We start from the raw sequence: 13,501 nt of genomic DNA on the forward strand, positions 1-13,501 counted from the left end.
AAAAATGAGGAGAGACTTAGGAACTTCCAGGACATCTTTAAACATTCCAACATCTGAATTATAGGGGTAACAGAAGGAGAAGAGGAGGAACAAAAAGTAGAAAAGTTATTTGAACAAATAATAAAGGAGAACTTCCCCAATCTGGCAAAGGAAATGCACTTCCAGGAAGTCCAGGGAGCTCAGAGTCCCAAAGAGGTTGGACCCAAGGAGGAACACACCAAGGCACATCATAATTACATTACCCAAGATAAAAATGAAGGAGAGAATCCTAGAAGCAGCAAGAGATAAGGAAACAGTTACCTACAAAAGAGTTCCCATCAGACTGTCAGTTGATTTCTCAAAAGAGACCTTGCAGACAAGAAGGGGCTGGGAAGAAGTACTCCAACTCATGAAAGGCAAGGACCTACATCCAAGATTGCTCTATCCAGCCAAGCTTTCATTTAGAATGGAAGGGCAGATAAAGTGTTTCCCAGATAAGGTCAAGTTAAAGGAGTTCATCATCACCAAGCCCTTATTTTATGAAATGTTAAATGGACTTATCTAAGAAAAAGAAGATCAAAAACATGTATAGTAAAATGAACAGCAAACTTGCAATTATTAACAACCATACCTAAAACAAAAAGAAACTAAGCAAACAACTAGAACAGGAACAGAACCACAGAAATGGAGGGCACATGGAGGGTTAGCAGCAGGGGAGTGGGAGGAGGAGAGAGAGGGAAAAGGTACAGAGAATAAGTAGCATAGATAGCAGTAGAAAATAGACAGGGGGAGGGCAAGAATAGCATGGGAAATGTAGAAGCTAAAGAACTTATAAGTATGACACATGGATATGAACTAAAGGGGGGAATGTGGGTGGGAGAGGGTGTACAGGGTGGAGGGGAGTAAAGAGGGGAAAACTGGACAACCATAATAGCATAATTAATAAAGTATTTTAAAAAAATAAAAGATGCCTGTACAACAGCATCAAAACATTCAATATGTAGAGAAAAAAGGTAATGAGAAATACGTAAGACCTCTACTGTATTAATTACAAAACTTAAGTGACAGAAATTAAAGACCTACATAAAAGAGAGATATACCATGCTTTCATATTGGAAGTTTCAATATTTTTATGTTAGGTCTATGGATTCAATAAAATTCCAAACGAAATTCCAATAAGACTTTTTTGTTTGTTTTTGTGAAAAATGGGTGGAGGGGAGTAGCCAGAGACTCCTAAGTCTTTTAGGAGTGTTTGACTTTTTAGACTATTCATATGCTACTTATTGATAAATAAAAATTAATCTAATTTTTTAACTTTTCAGCCACAGTTTATATTCAGTACTATTTCCCACTTGTTTCAGATACACAGCAAATTGGTCAGAAAACCATGTGCTCTAGTTAGTTGTCCCCTGCTGCCCCAAGTATCCACCTGGCCCCATACCCATCTATCTTGACATGCTGCAAACAACATTTTTGTGGCATTTCTGCAGTGATGAATTTGTACTGCTTAATCCCTTCAGCTTTTCACACAGCCCAGCCAAATCCCTCCCATTTGACAGCTCTTAGACTGTTCTCTATATCTATGAGTCTGTTTTTATTTTGTTAGTTTTTTTTTTGTTCATTAGATTCCACATATAAATGAAATCATATGGTATTTGTCTTTCTCTGACTGGCTTATTTCATTTAGCATAATACTCTCCAGGTCCATCCATGCTGTCACAGAAGGTAAGATTTCCTTTATTTTCATGGCCAAGTATTGTAATATTCCATTGTGCAACATACCACAGCTTTTTTACTCATCTGCTTTTAAGGCATGGGCACAGGAGAAAAAACAATAGAGACTAAGTGCAAAGAAGTGGGGAATCCACTTCAGGGAATGGGATGTCTAGAAATCAGTGAAAGAGGAGAATTCTGAAAGGAATTGTCAGCAACTCCAAATGCCCTAGAGAAGTCAAGCAAGATAAGCTTTAAAAGGATCCCTTGGTGAAAATGAGGGAATGGTGAAAGTACAAGAGAAACCTCAGTAAACTGGGTGGTAAATAGGAGATGAGGAAGTGGAAAAAGGAAGAGAAAAGTCAAGGTTAGACATGAAAGAACAACAAAGAGCTAGAGGTAGACATGTGTTTGAAGGATATTAGAGGAAAAATAATAGAATCCAGAACATGTCTAAATATTGATGAGAAAAATATTTTTATGAGTGGTTCTGAAACCTGTCTGCACATGAGAATCACCTGGAGAGTGTAGAAGTTTCCGAGGCATGTGTGTATGTGGGGGCAGAGGGTATATTGGAAATCTCTGAGCTTTGAACCCAAAATTGCTCTTAAAAGAAGTCTATTTAAAAAAAAATTCATGTTCACTCCTGTGTTCATTGCAGCATTGATAGTAACAGCTAAGATGTGAAGCAACCTAGATGTTCATCAATCGATGGATGATTAAAGAAGATGTGACATATATATACATATTACTATACATACATGTGTGTATATATGTATGTATGGATGAGGTCTGTCCAGAAAATATCTGTCTATGTAATAATGAAAAACAAAAACATTTATTTAAGAAGATACAAGATACAAGAAACATTGTACATAGGACAATGATGACTCAGTCCCCTACTAAGTAGGTACCTTGGAACCTCACACAGTTCTCCGATTCACCATCAGCTGCCCTGTTATATTTTCCTGAATTTCACTGATGGTCTGAAATTTCTTCCTTTTCAAAGGTGATTTTAGGTTTGGAAAAAGCCAGAAGTTTCAGGGCATCAAATCTGGGCTGTAACGGGGTTGAGTAACCTGGGTGATTTGATGTTTTGCCAAAAAACTCTGCACTAGATGTGATGCATGATTGGGTATATTGTCATAATGAAGCTGCCAATCACCAGTTGCCCAAGCTGCCACCTTCTGAATCATCCAAATACTTTCCACGGAGGAATGTTCAAACTTCATGCAAAATTTGATGCAGATTTCTTGCTCTACTTGCTCAGTCATTTTGAATGTGAAGGCCACACAGTACACGTACTCACTCAACAGTGTCTACCACCCCCACTGACTAGTACAGTGAAGTTGTCATGTTCACACATGCACATTGACCTAACAGTCTTCCCTCCTTGGCTGCCAGGTTACATCAATATCATGCAAGCCATGCTTGTTATATTAGCAATGGCAGGAGTGAAATATTATTCAGCAATTAAACAGAATGAAATCTTTTCTTTTGTGTCAACATGGATGGACCAAAAGGGAATTATAGTAAGTGAAGTCAGACAAAGACAAATACCATATGATTGTACTTATACATGAAATCTAAAAAAGCAAAACAAATGCATGAACAAAACAAACAAACAAAAAAAGCCCAGTGGCATACAAAATAAACTCATGGTTGTCAAAGGGGAGGGCTTAGGGAAAATGGGAATAAAATAAATAAATAAAATAAAAAACACTTAAACACAGTGGCTCAAAAAAGAAAAAAATTCAGTGCCCAGGCTGTACCTTAGATGAATGAAACAGTTAAAGGGGATCAGACAAAAACATCAATAGCCTTTCAGTTTCCAGAGGATTCCAATGTGTAGATAACTGAGACCCACTGCACTGCTCTAGTGCTTCTCACACTTTAGTGACGATTAAAATTCTCCTGAGTTTGTTAAAACACAGATTCCTGACCCCAATCCCAGAGTTTCTGACTTAGTAGGTCTACAGTGGGGCCCATGAATTTATCTTTTTAAAAAGCTCTTGGATTATATTAATGTTGTTGACTCAAAGATCACACTTAGAGTAATACTCTGCTCTAGGGAGAGAGGTTAAAGGTAAAGGAAAGGTTCTTTGGGATGATGGAAACATCTAGAGCACCAGTGATTCAGTTGCCTTTTCAATGGAAGGAAAGGCAGGTGCTTCTTCCTTTGTGACAAGGAGGAAAAAAAGAAAGTATGAATATAAATTAAATGAGTTTGTTGGTAGATTTGCAGGAAATTAAGGAAGGTCTGCTATGGTCACTTCAAGCATTTTAGTCTAGTACTGGCAGTGTAGAATTGTCACAAGCGCTTTCAAGTAAGAATTATTTTTGGGCAGTCATTCAATAGATGTTGGGGCTATGGAATCCAATCTCAACCAAATTAATCCAAACCCAAAACTTCTCTGGTCATCCAGTAGTTTGAATACTGATGATTGTCTCAAATTATTCTGCTTCTTTGAAACACATCCAATTTTATCGCTAGTTGCACTAGAAATGATTATTCCTACAGATAGTGTGGAACAGTTCTGAGAAGTGTTCCCAGTGATAGTTCTCATAAGCTAACATAATTGTTATGATGTCATTAAATAAATGATACATTCTGTAGATATACCTGAAGATCCCCAATGATGATGTTTGAAGATGGGGCAATTTGGATGATTTTGGTGATTCCATAAAAATTTAATAAGCCTTCATGATTTGCTCAACTCAGTCCCTTCAGTAGGTCTCAGAATTCTGACTGAAATCTGGGAATTTATTCTAGTGCCAAGGTTCTGAAAGTGTGGTCCCCATCAGCGTAGCTTCACCTGGGAACTAGTTAGAAATGCAAATTATCAGATCCCAGCCCAGACGTACTGAATCATATACACTAGAGGTGGGGTGCAGTGCTCTGTGTTTTAAAAATCCCTCTAGGTGATTCTGATGCATGCTAAGTTTTGAATAATGCTATTTCAATGAATGACCAAAAATTAATAACCAGGAACCTTGAAGTTTCCCAAAAATGTCAGCACCCATCTGTTAGTGAATTATTTTGGTGGATGATTTGGAAAACATTTTCTAGCATAATCTACTTTATTAGCATGACAGTGTAACCATGCATCATGGGGTCTGGCCACTTGTCACCATGTATACACATATCACAAAGATTTGTGAGGAAGGAAATAGGTTTTTATTAAGAGGAAACCTGATTTGAGAGGACTGGAAACATTTCAAGCCAACCTCATTTGCAAAGCACTATAAACCAGCCAATCTGAGGAAGATTAAAGTTCAAAACCAAACTCAGAAGTTTTCCATTATTGCTTATCTGTCCTTTTGGAGCTCATTTTCCAGCTCGCTCTCTCTCTCTCTCTCTCTCTCTCTCTCTCTCTCTCTCTCTCTCTCTCTCTGTCTCTCTCTCTCTCTCCCTCTCTCTTTCTCTGTCTCCATTGCCCTGCTGGAGCTCTCTATCCAGCCAGGGTTGTGCAGGAAAGGCTCCATCCATGGAGCCCCAGCACCCAAAGCTGCTGTTGCCCCCAGGACCTTTGCTCATTCTCAGGTTACTCTCAACCTCTGTGCACTACTCTCAGGGTGAAAAAATGGAAGCAGTCCAGGCTGCCATGCTGCGCAAGGGTTGGAGCCTCCCAGCATTCGAGGTACGTGTCCCAGTGTGGGACTTTACCTCTGGGAGTTGGCTTCTGACCCTGTGAGGCCTAAGCCCTAAGCGGGGTCAGTGCCTGCCCAGTGGCCTGGCTTGTGCTGGTCCTGCAAGTGCTCCCATAGGGTTCACCAACTGGGGATGCAAGGCAAACAAGTTAGAGCCCAAAACACCTCTATGTCTAGCCTTTCTGTTTTTAAAAGATTCCTTTTAAAATCTCACAGGCAGGAAGCTAGTGGGAGTGTCCACTTTTTAAACCAGTGTGTGTCCGCGTTTGGTCCTCCAAGCTGTGGGCTATCAAGCTTCAGCTTCTGGTGCAACCCCAGGCTGTCTTTTCTCTGGCTAACTGCACACCTAGTGATACTGCATGAGGCAGTTCTCCCACAGCCCCTCTGCTGAGAAGGCAAGGGCTGCTTGGTTGTCCTGGCAACTTGTGCTCTCCTGTTTACAGTTGATGGCTGCCTTTGTTAATAGTCTGCCTTGGGCAATGTGTCTTCTTCTGCAGCCCCTGCCTTGGAGGAGGCAGGTTACTTTAATTTGCCACAGTGACAGCTCTTTCAGCCCCCTTCCTTTTCCTGGTGGGATGGGGAGCAGCCTCCTGTGCTGGATTGGAGCTCCCCTGGACCAGGGTCTCCCCTGTTCTCTAGCAATCTCCAGTCCGACCTCCGACCTACCCATTACAACAAGATATCACATCCATTTACAGAGCTGGTGAGACTTACATGTAATGTATTTTTATGTACAGTAACATATGTTGAAGTACATTTAAAAATTCTAGTTAGCTTGCTCTAAAATTCTATTGGATTGGCTCTGCAAGGACTTTGAAAATCTCATTTGCTTCCTATCCAAAGTATTTACTGGTTGATAATTTTGGGCACATATGTGAACCCACATATTCACATATTCAATAATTGGGGAAAAAAGAGGCCCCAAAGTTTCTTGAAAGTTTCATATTCAGAAAACAAAACATAAAACAACCACAAAACCACTCCAGTACAGTCATCTTTAAAAACTGATAGAAATTAAACACTCTTTAGAGTATTAATAACAATAACAATAACAACAAATACTGACTGGCTCAATAGCTCCCTACTGGGTTTTGGCAGAGCCCCCCTATTCTCCTAATGCTCCCCTCATAATTTCACCATGTCATCCCAGAGAATATACTTCAAAGGCATTTCATTTCAAGTGTTTTCAAGAGTCAGTCTATCTTAGTTCCACATTGCTTGTTGTTCTCTATTTCTTCTGCTCTTACTTCCACTTATCCTTCCCCAGTGTCATCTGAGGAAACCTTACCTGGGCCATGAGCTGTTATGAAAAACTTTGTACCAAGGATGTTGGGTGTAGGTGCTGTCAGTGTGTTAGAAGAGCATCAAATAATCTACTGAGGTAGGACTAAATGTTGTTCTGAGAACAATTTCACCTGTTTTACATGATTTCTTCTTGGTCAATTGTACCAGCTTCTGGCCCACAGTGCCCAAATCACAGAGGATGAGACTCAGACACTGTAGCTTACACTTCATCTTTCTCTTCCTCCTGTAATCATTTTATTGCATTAAACATATTTGACAAGTTGTGAGCTGTAGATAAATTTATTTTTTCTAACATATACCATGTAAATGGTTTGCTACCTTGTTCTGCAATGTAAGCATTGAAATCTTAATGTTTTATGCTTAGCCTTTGAAAGCCTGACCAAGACAAAAGGAGAAAACATTCAATTTGCACATTCTATTAACAACTTCAAACAAAACTTTGTCCTCTAAATAAAATGTTGATATTTATATAAATGGAGTCTAACTAGATACTAGTGTGTGAACAAGTTTCAACTTTTTCCATATGATATTCCATTGAGCGTATGTGGATATCTGAACTATCAACATTTAATTATATATGGCTATAAAAACACTGTCTAATATATATTAAGCATTCAGAATGTGCCATGCACTGTGCTAAAAGTTATCTAATTTTATGTTCCAAACAATACTTTAAGTAAGTACTTTACCATATACACAGTGTAAAAGAGCTGAGTACTTTGTACCAATGGTGCCAAACCCTTATTTAATCAGACCTGGATGTAGAGGGAAAGTGGATGTGTCTTCCAGGAACTGTAGGCAGATAAGTTTCCTAGAAGGAACCGTGAATAATATAATTTGGAAATAAAATTGCTTCACAAAATTTGGGAGAAAAAAATCATACTATGAATTTTTTCTTTAGTTTAATTTGGTTCTAAGTCTCTTCTCACCAATATGCTAGAGTTTTAGTCTCATATATTTTTGCGTGTGTGTGCTATTTTCCTACTAAAGGTCATAAAAGACTCCTAATGAATATTAGAAAGCATAGAAAACTCAGGAGAACTTCGTAGGCCAATGTCTCGTAGTCCTTCAGAAGGTGTAAGCTTCCATATCCTCCAGAGTAGGACAGAACCTGGGGTTATTATATGAATTTCCCAGGCCAAAGCACCCAATAAACACCTTTAGGCATATGCATGGTTCCATTTACCTCTGGACTGGTCACCTACTCACAATCCCCATCCCCTGTCAATGTATCCCTCAAGTCTACCCCTCTCTTTAAATAAACCACTTCTGACTCCTTACATGTTTTTCTTTCTAATATGTTCTAGGTCATATGCATTCCAAGCATGAGATTTTGCAAAACAACAAAAACAAAAGCAAAACCCTACTATTTTCTTTTGTGGAAAGAAACCTCTGCCACTAGCACAAGATTTGTCCAGAATATGAAATGGCAGCCCTTGTATGCCAAGGGATGCTCTACTCAGACACTTCTGTAAGAAGAGAGAGTAGCCTTTGTGTGGAAATATTCAAGCCTTATTTTAATATAGTTCACTGAGTCATTATCTGTTTTTGGTCCTCTTAGGACAGTGTCTTTGTAGTTCTGATGTAGATGACCTGTTCATTGGAACTTACCTTTTATTGAGAACAAATATATCTAAAAATCATCATGAATAATTATAAGTTATTTACACAATGAGATAGAATTGAAACATAAATCACAGATTAAAAGCTATTTCTTAGGTAACACTGTCTTACTCATTTTGGTTTATCAACAACAGAAATTAATTTCTCACAGTTCTGAAGGCTGGGAAGACCAAGATCAACATTCTGGCAGATTAAATGTGTGGTGAGGTTCCACCTCCTGACTATGATTGGTCATCTGCTTGCTATAACTTCAAGTGGTGAAAGGGCAAGGGAGCTTTCTGGAGTCTCTTTTATAAGGGGTACCCATCCCATTCCCGAGGGTCCCTCTCTCATGACTTAATCATCTCCCAAAGACCTCACTTTCAAATATTATCACATTGGAGATTAGGTTTAAACACATGAATTTTGGGGGACAAAAACACTTAGTCTAGAGTAAATACAAATAAAACTCACCTTTAAGCAACCTGGTAGATTGTAAAAAATATCCTCAATATTTTAGCACCTCATTTCAAGGAATAGGATCTCTTTCAATATCCCTTCAATGTGGATTTAGCCATGTGACTTGAATTTCCCCAATGGACATTAAAAAACTTGATGCAAGCAGAGGATTGAAAAGCGCTTGTGCATGAGGGTGTATTTGCTGGCTGCTTGTAGAAGCCAGTCATCATACAATCAAGCTAGGCTAGCTACGAATAAGTCCAGAGACAGAAGCCTGTCCAGAGAAAAAGGGTGGGTATGGCTTTTTAGAATGGAGTGAGCTAAACCCAATACATGGAAAGTGACACAGTTTTTAGGGAATTATACCAACACAGAGTAAAAGAGACTGGGACAATTTAAAACAATTTAAAACAAAAAGGGACTTCTGTCTCCAACTATAAGCTACTCAATTAAAAATATGGCCATTTCAAAAATGTCTCAGAAGGCAGAGCCCAAATGCCAGAAGACACAGCCATGGAGAAGGATGGACTCTGCCAGAGGGCTAAATTTTCTCTGTCCCCAGAGTGAGTAGAACTGACAACATGTGCCCATCTCAGTCCTGAAAGAGCTGTTGACTGTTGACTGCTAAGAGGACTCCATTTGTTCATTGTGGTTACTTTGACTTTGGTTCACTATTGAACATTGGGTATATCTTTTTATTCCTAAAATCTCTGAGTCAAGAGGAGCTGCATCCAAATATCCTAACTTATACTCACAAAAGATGAAGATCACGTAACACCAGACAGAACCTGATGCATAATTGAAAAAAAGATTCCAGAGATTCCTGACAGGGTTGGGGGTGTTGTACATGTGGGAAGAATGAAATAATTGTGACCAGAGGGTGGACAATAGTATATTGGGATGGGAGGGCAGAGAAGGTCATACTGTTTTGCAGCAATTCCCATGAAGAAATTGAATTTTTAAAAATTTTTTCCATTCCTTGAATCTTGACCTCTTTTGGCCAGTGGAACAGTAATTCATATAATAAAATCAGAGGCTTGGAATGAACTTGAACATTTGAGCTTGCCTTTTTGCTGCTTTTGTTACATAGTCTTTGTGTGTAAAAGCTTTGGCTAGCCTCCCAGATAATGAAAGATTTGTGGTTTGTTGCCCCCATTGCCACAGACAACAATAATCTTCTATGAATGAGGCTGTCTGGGATAAGACAGTCCCCAGCAAATCTGTTTACTGACTAGACATGCACAGGTGAGACAGGTCTTGACCAGGAGAACTCTACAGCAAGATTCTTATCTAAATAAAGTGATCATTTTAAGTTCTGAAGTTTGGTGTGCTTTATTATGCTGAAAAAAATCATCCAAGTAATTTTATTGAAATAAAAGTTTATTTAGATATTCTCCATGAAAGTGGTTTAATTTTGCTTAGAGGTGTCAGAACATAATGCTGGTTATCTCTGGCATACTCTTTCGGGCTGATTTTTATTACCAAGGTTTCAAATACAAGTAGTCCTAGAAAGGAAATGAAAAATAAATGTAATTAGGTTGGCCTAATAGTAGAAATAGGTACAAACCTTAGTTATGACAGTGCTTTTTGCATCTGGTTTATTATAACATGATTATAAACACATTAAAACAGCATTTTGGTGATCATATCAATAAGCATCCAACTTCTAAGGGCATAAGAATGATTGTTTGCTACCCTTGTATGCACTCAAATAATAATTTTGAATTTAAAGTCTTTTAGAGAACAGAAACAAATTCTACCTCATTTTGGTTTTTTCTATATATTTTTAGTCAGATATTCAATATAGGAAAGTGTAACACTAGAGAAGGAAAAAAGTTATATGTGAAATCCTGCCAAAATCTAGCATTAATATTTTGTTCAAATTCCTCTCACAAATACACAGTTGACATTATAACATGCTTATAGCCTGCCATTTTCTTTGTCTGGTATACCCTGAGTATCCATTTCATTAGAGTTAACTTACTGAAGACTTGAGTCTTTAGTGTTCTTCTTTAGATATATCTCATAGTGTGTTTAATATATTTCATGCTCTAAATTTTAGGTTGTTTTAACTTTTTTCTATTTATTCAAGTTTTCCATATAGAATATACATTGCTATGTACTAGACTATATATAATTATTTGCTTGCATCTCTGTTAATTTTTGAAAGACATTAATATATAAAAATAAACATTAAAAATTCAATTATATTATATTGATCTAATTATTTATTTTCCATCACCATTTATACCCCCATACCCTCTTCAACTTACACCCACCCCTCCCCCACAACACAGTGTTGTCTTTGTCCATGAATTTTATTTTGAATTTGTGTTTTGTGTTTCTTTGGATAAATTTCAATAGTGGAATCTGTGATTCATGAGGCAGTTTCATTTCTCATTTTTTTGTAGTAACCCCATACTGCCTTCCATAGTGGCTACACCAGTCTGCATTCTCACCAACAGTGCACAAGGGTTCCCCTTTCTCTGCATCCTTGCCAACACTTGTGGTTTGTTGATTTATTGATGATAGCCATTCTGACAGATGTGAGGGGCTATCTCACAGTGGTTTTTCATTTGAATGTCTCTGATGATTAGTGACACTGAGCATCTTTTCATATGTCTTTTTGTCATCTGTATATCCTCTTTGGAGAATGGTCTGTTCCAGTCTTTAGCACATTTTTTAATGGGGTTGTTTGGCGGGTTTGGAACAAAAGGAAGAAATAAACATCCAACCAGAATAGAAAGAAAACACAAGAATTCAAAAAATGAGGAGATGCTGGAGAAAATCTGGGACAACCTTAAATGTTCCAACACTCAAATCATAAGGGTGCCAGAAGGAGAGGAAGAACAAGAAATTGAAAAATTATTTGAACAAATAATGAAGGAAAACTTCCACCACCTGGAAAAAGAAATAGACTTCCAGGAAGCCCAGTCAGCGCAGAGAGTCCCAAAGAAATTGGACCCAAGGAGGAACACACATCATAATTAAATTATCTAAGATTAAAGATAAAAAGAGAATCTTAAAAGCAGCAAGTGGAAAGGAGAGAGTTTCCCACAAAGGAGTGCTCATAAGAGTATAAGCAGATTTCTCCAAAGAAACCTTTCAGGCAAGAAGAGGCTGGGAAGATGTATTCAAAGTCATGAAGGGAAAGGGCCTACATCCAAGATTACTCTAGCCACCAAAGCTATCATTTAGAATGGAAGGGCAGATAAAGTGTTTCTCAGATTAGACAAGGTTACAGGTGTTCATCATCATCAAGCCCTTATTATATGAAATGTTAAAGGGACTTATCTAAGAAAAAGAAGATGATCAAAAATATGAACAGTAAAATGACAACAAACTCACAACTATCAACAGCTAAAACTAAAAAAACAAAACAAAAACAGGGCTTCTGGCCAGATGGAGGCATAGGTAGACACACTGTGCCTCCTCACACAACCAAGATAGGGACAACAATTTAGAAATAGAGTAACAACCAGAACTGACAGGAAATTGAACTGTATGGAAGTCGGACAACCAAGAAGTTAAAATAGACCCATTTATCCAGACCAGTACAGGGGGCGGAGTCAGGCAGCTGGGCACAGGTTGAGGTGTGGAGAGCAGAGAGCATTGGGACCAGGCGAGTAAGGCATCAAGGGTGCACAAGACCACAGCGGGAGGACCCAGAGTGCGTAAGAGGCAGCTGGCAGACCCCAGCTGTGGGGTGGCGAACGGCAGACCCAGCAATGCGGGAATTGTGAAGCAAGGCACTATGAGTAACCCAGGATCCCAGCGCTGGGAAATAGAGCCTCAGGACACTGATTGAAAACACCTGTGGGAGTTGAGGTGCAGGGAGAGACTCCCAGACTCACAGGAGAGGTCCTTGGAAAGTCCCATGGAGTGCACAAGCCCACCCACATGGGAATTGGCACTAGAGGGGCCCAGTTTGCTTGGGAGAAGCAGAGGAAGGGACTGAGGTCCAATGGAGAGCAGAGCAAGCGCCATTGTTCCCTCTTGGACCCTGCCCCCACATACAGTGTCACAACCCAGCAACTGGGGTGCCCTGCCCTGGTGAACACCTAAGACTCCACTCCTCATATGTAACAGGTGCAACCAGACCAAAGGGGTGGGGGGAGATGGCTGAAACAGAATTGAAAGCCTCTCAACCAATACTTTTAAGTGACTGAGAGAGCCAACCTATCAGATGCACAGTTCAAAGCACTGGTGATCAGGATGCTCACAGAACTGGTTGATTTTGGTCACAAATTAGATGAACAAATGCAGGCTACGATAAGAGAAATGAGGGAAAATGCATGGGGAACCAATAGTGATGGGAAGGAAACTGGGAATCAAAACAGTAGAGTGGACCAGAAGGAAGAAAGAAACAACCAACAGAAAATAATGGAGAAATAAGAATTTAAAAAAATGAGGAGAAGCTTAGGAACCTCCAGGACATCTTTAAATGTTACAATATCCAAATTATAGGGGTACCAGAAGAAGAAGAGGAAGAGCAACAAATGGAAAATTTATTTGAACAAATAATAAAGGAGAACTTCTCCAATCTGGCAAAGGAAATGCACTTCCAGGAAGCTCAGAGAGTCCCAAAGAAGTTGGACCCAAGAAGGAACACACCAAGGCACATCATAATTACATTAGCCAAGGTAAAAATGAAGGAGATAATCCTAGAAGCAGTAAGAGGTAAGGAGACAGTAACCTACAAAGGAGTTCCCATCAGACTGTCAGTTGATTTCTCAGAAGAGACCTTCCAGGCAAGAAGGGACTGGAAAGAAGTATTCCAAGTCATGAAATG

Source organism: Phyllostomus discolor, chromosome 2 (assembly GCF_004126475.2).
Source record: "Phyllostomus discolor isolate MPI-MPIP mPhyDis1 chromosome 2, mPhyDis1.pri.v3, whole genome shotgun sequence".
NCBI lineage: Eukaryota > Metazoa > Chordata > Mammalia > Chiroptera > Phyllostomidae > Phyllostomus > Phyllostomus discolor.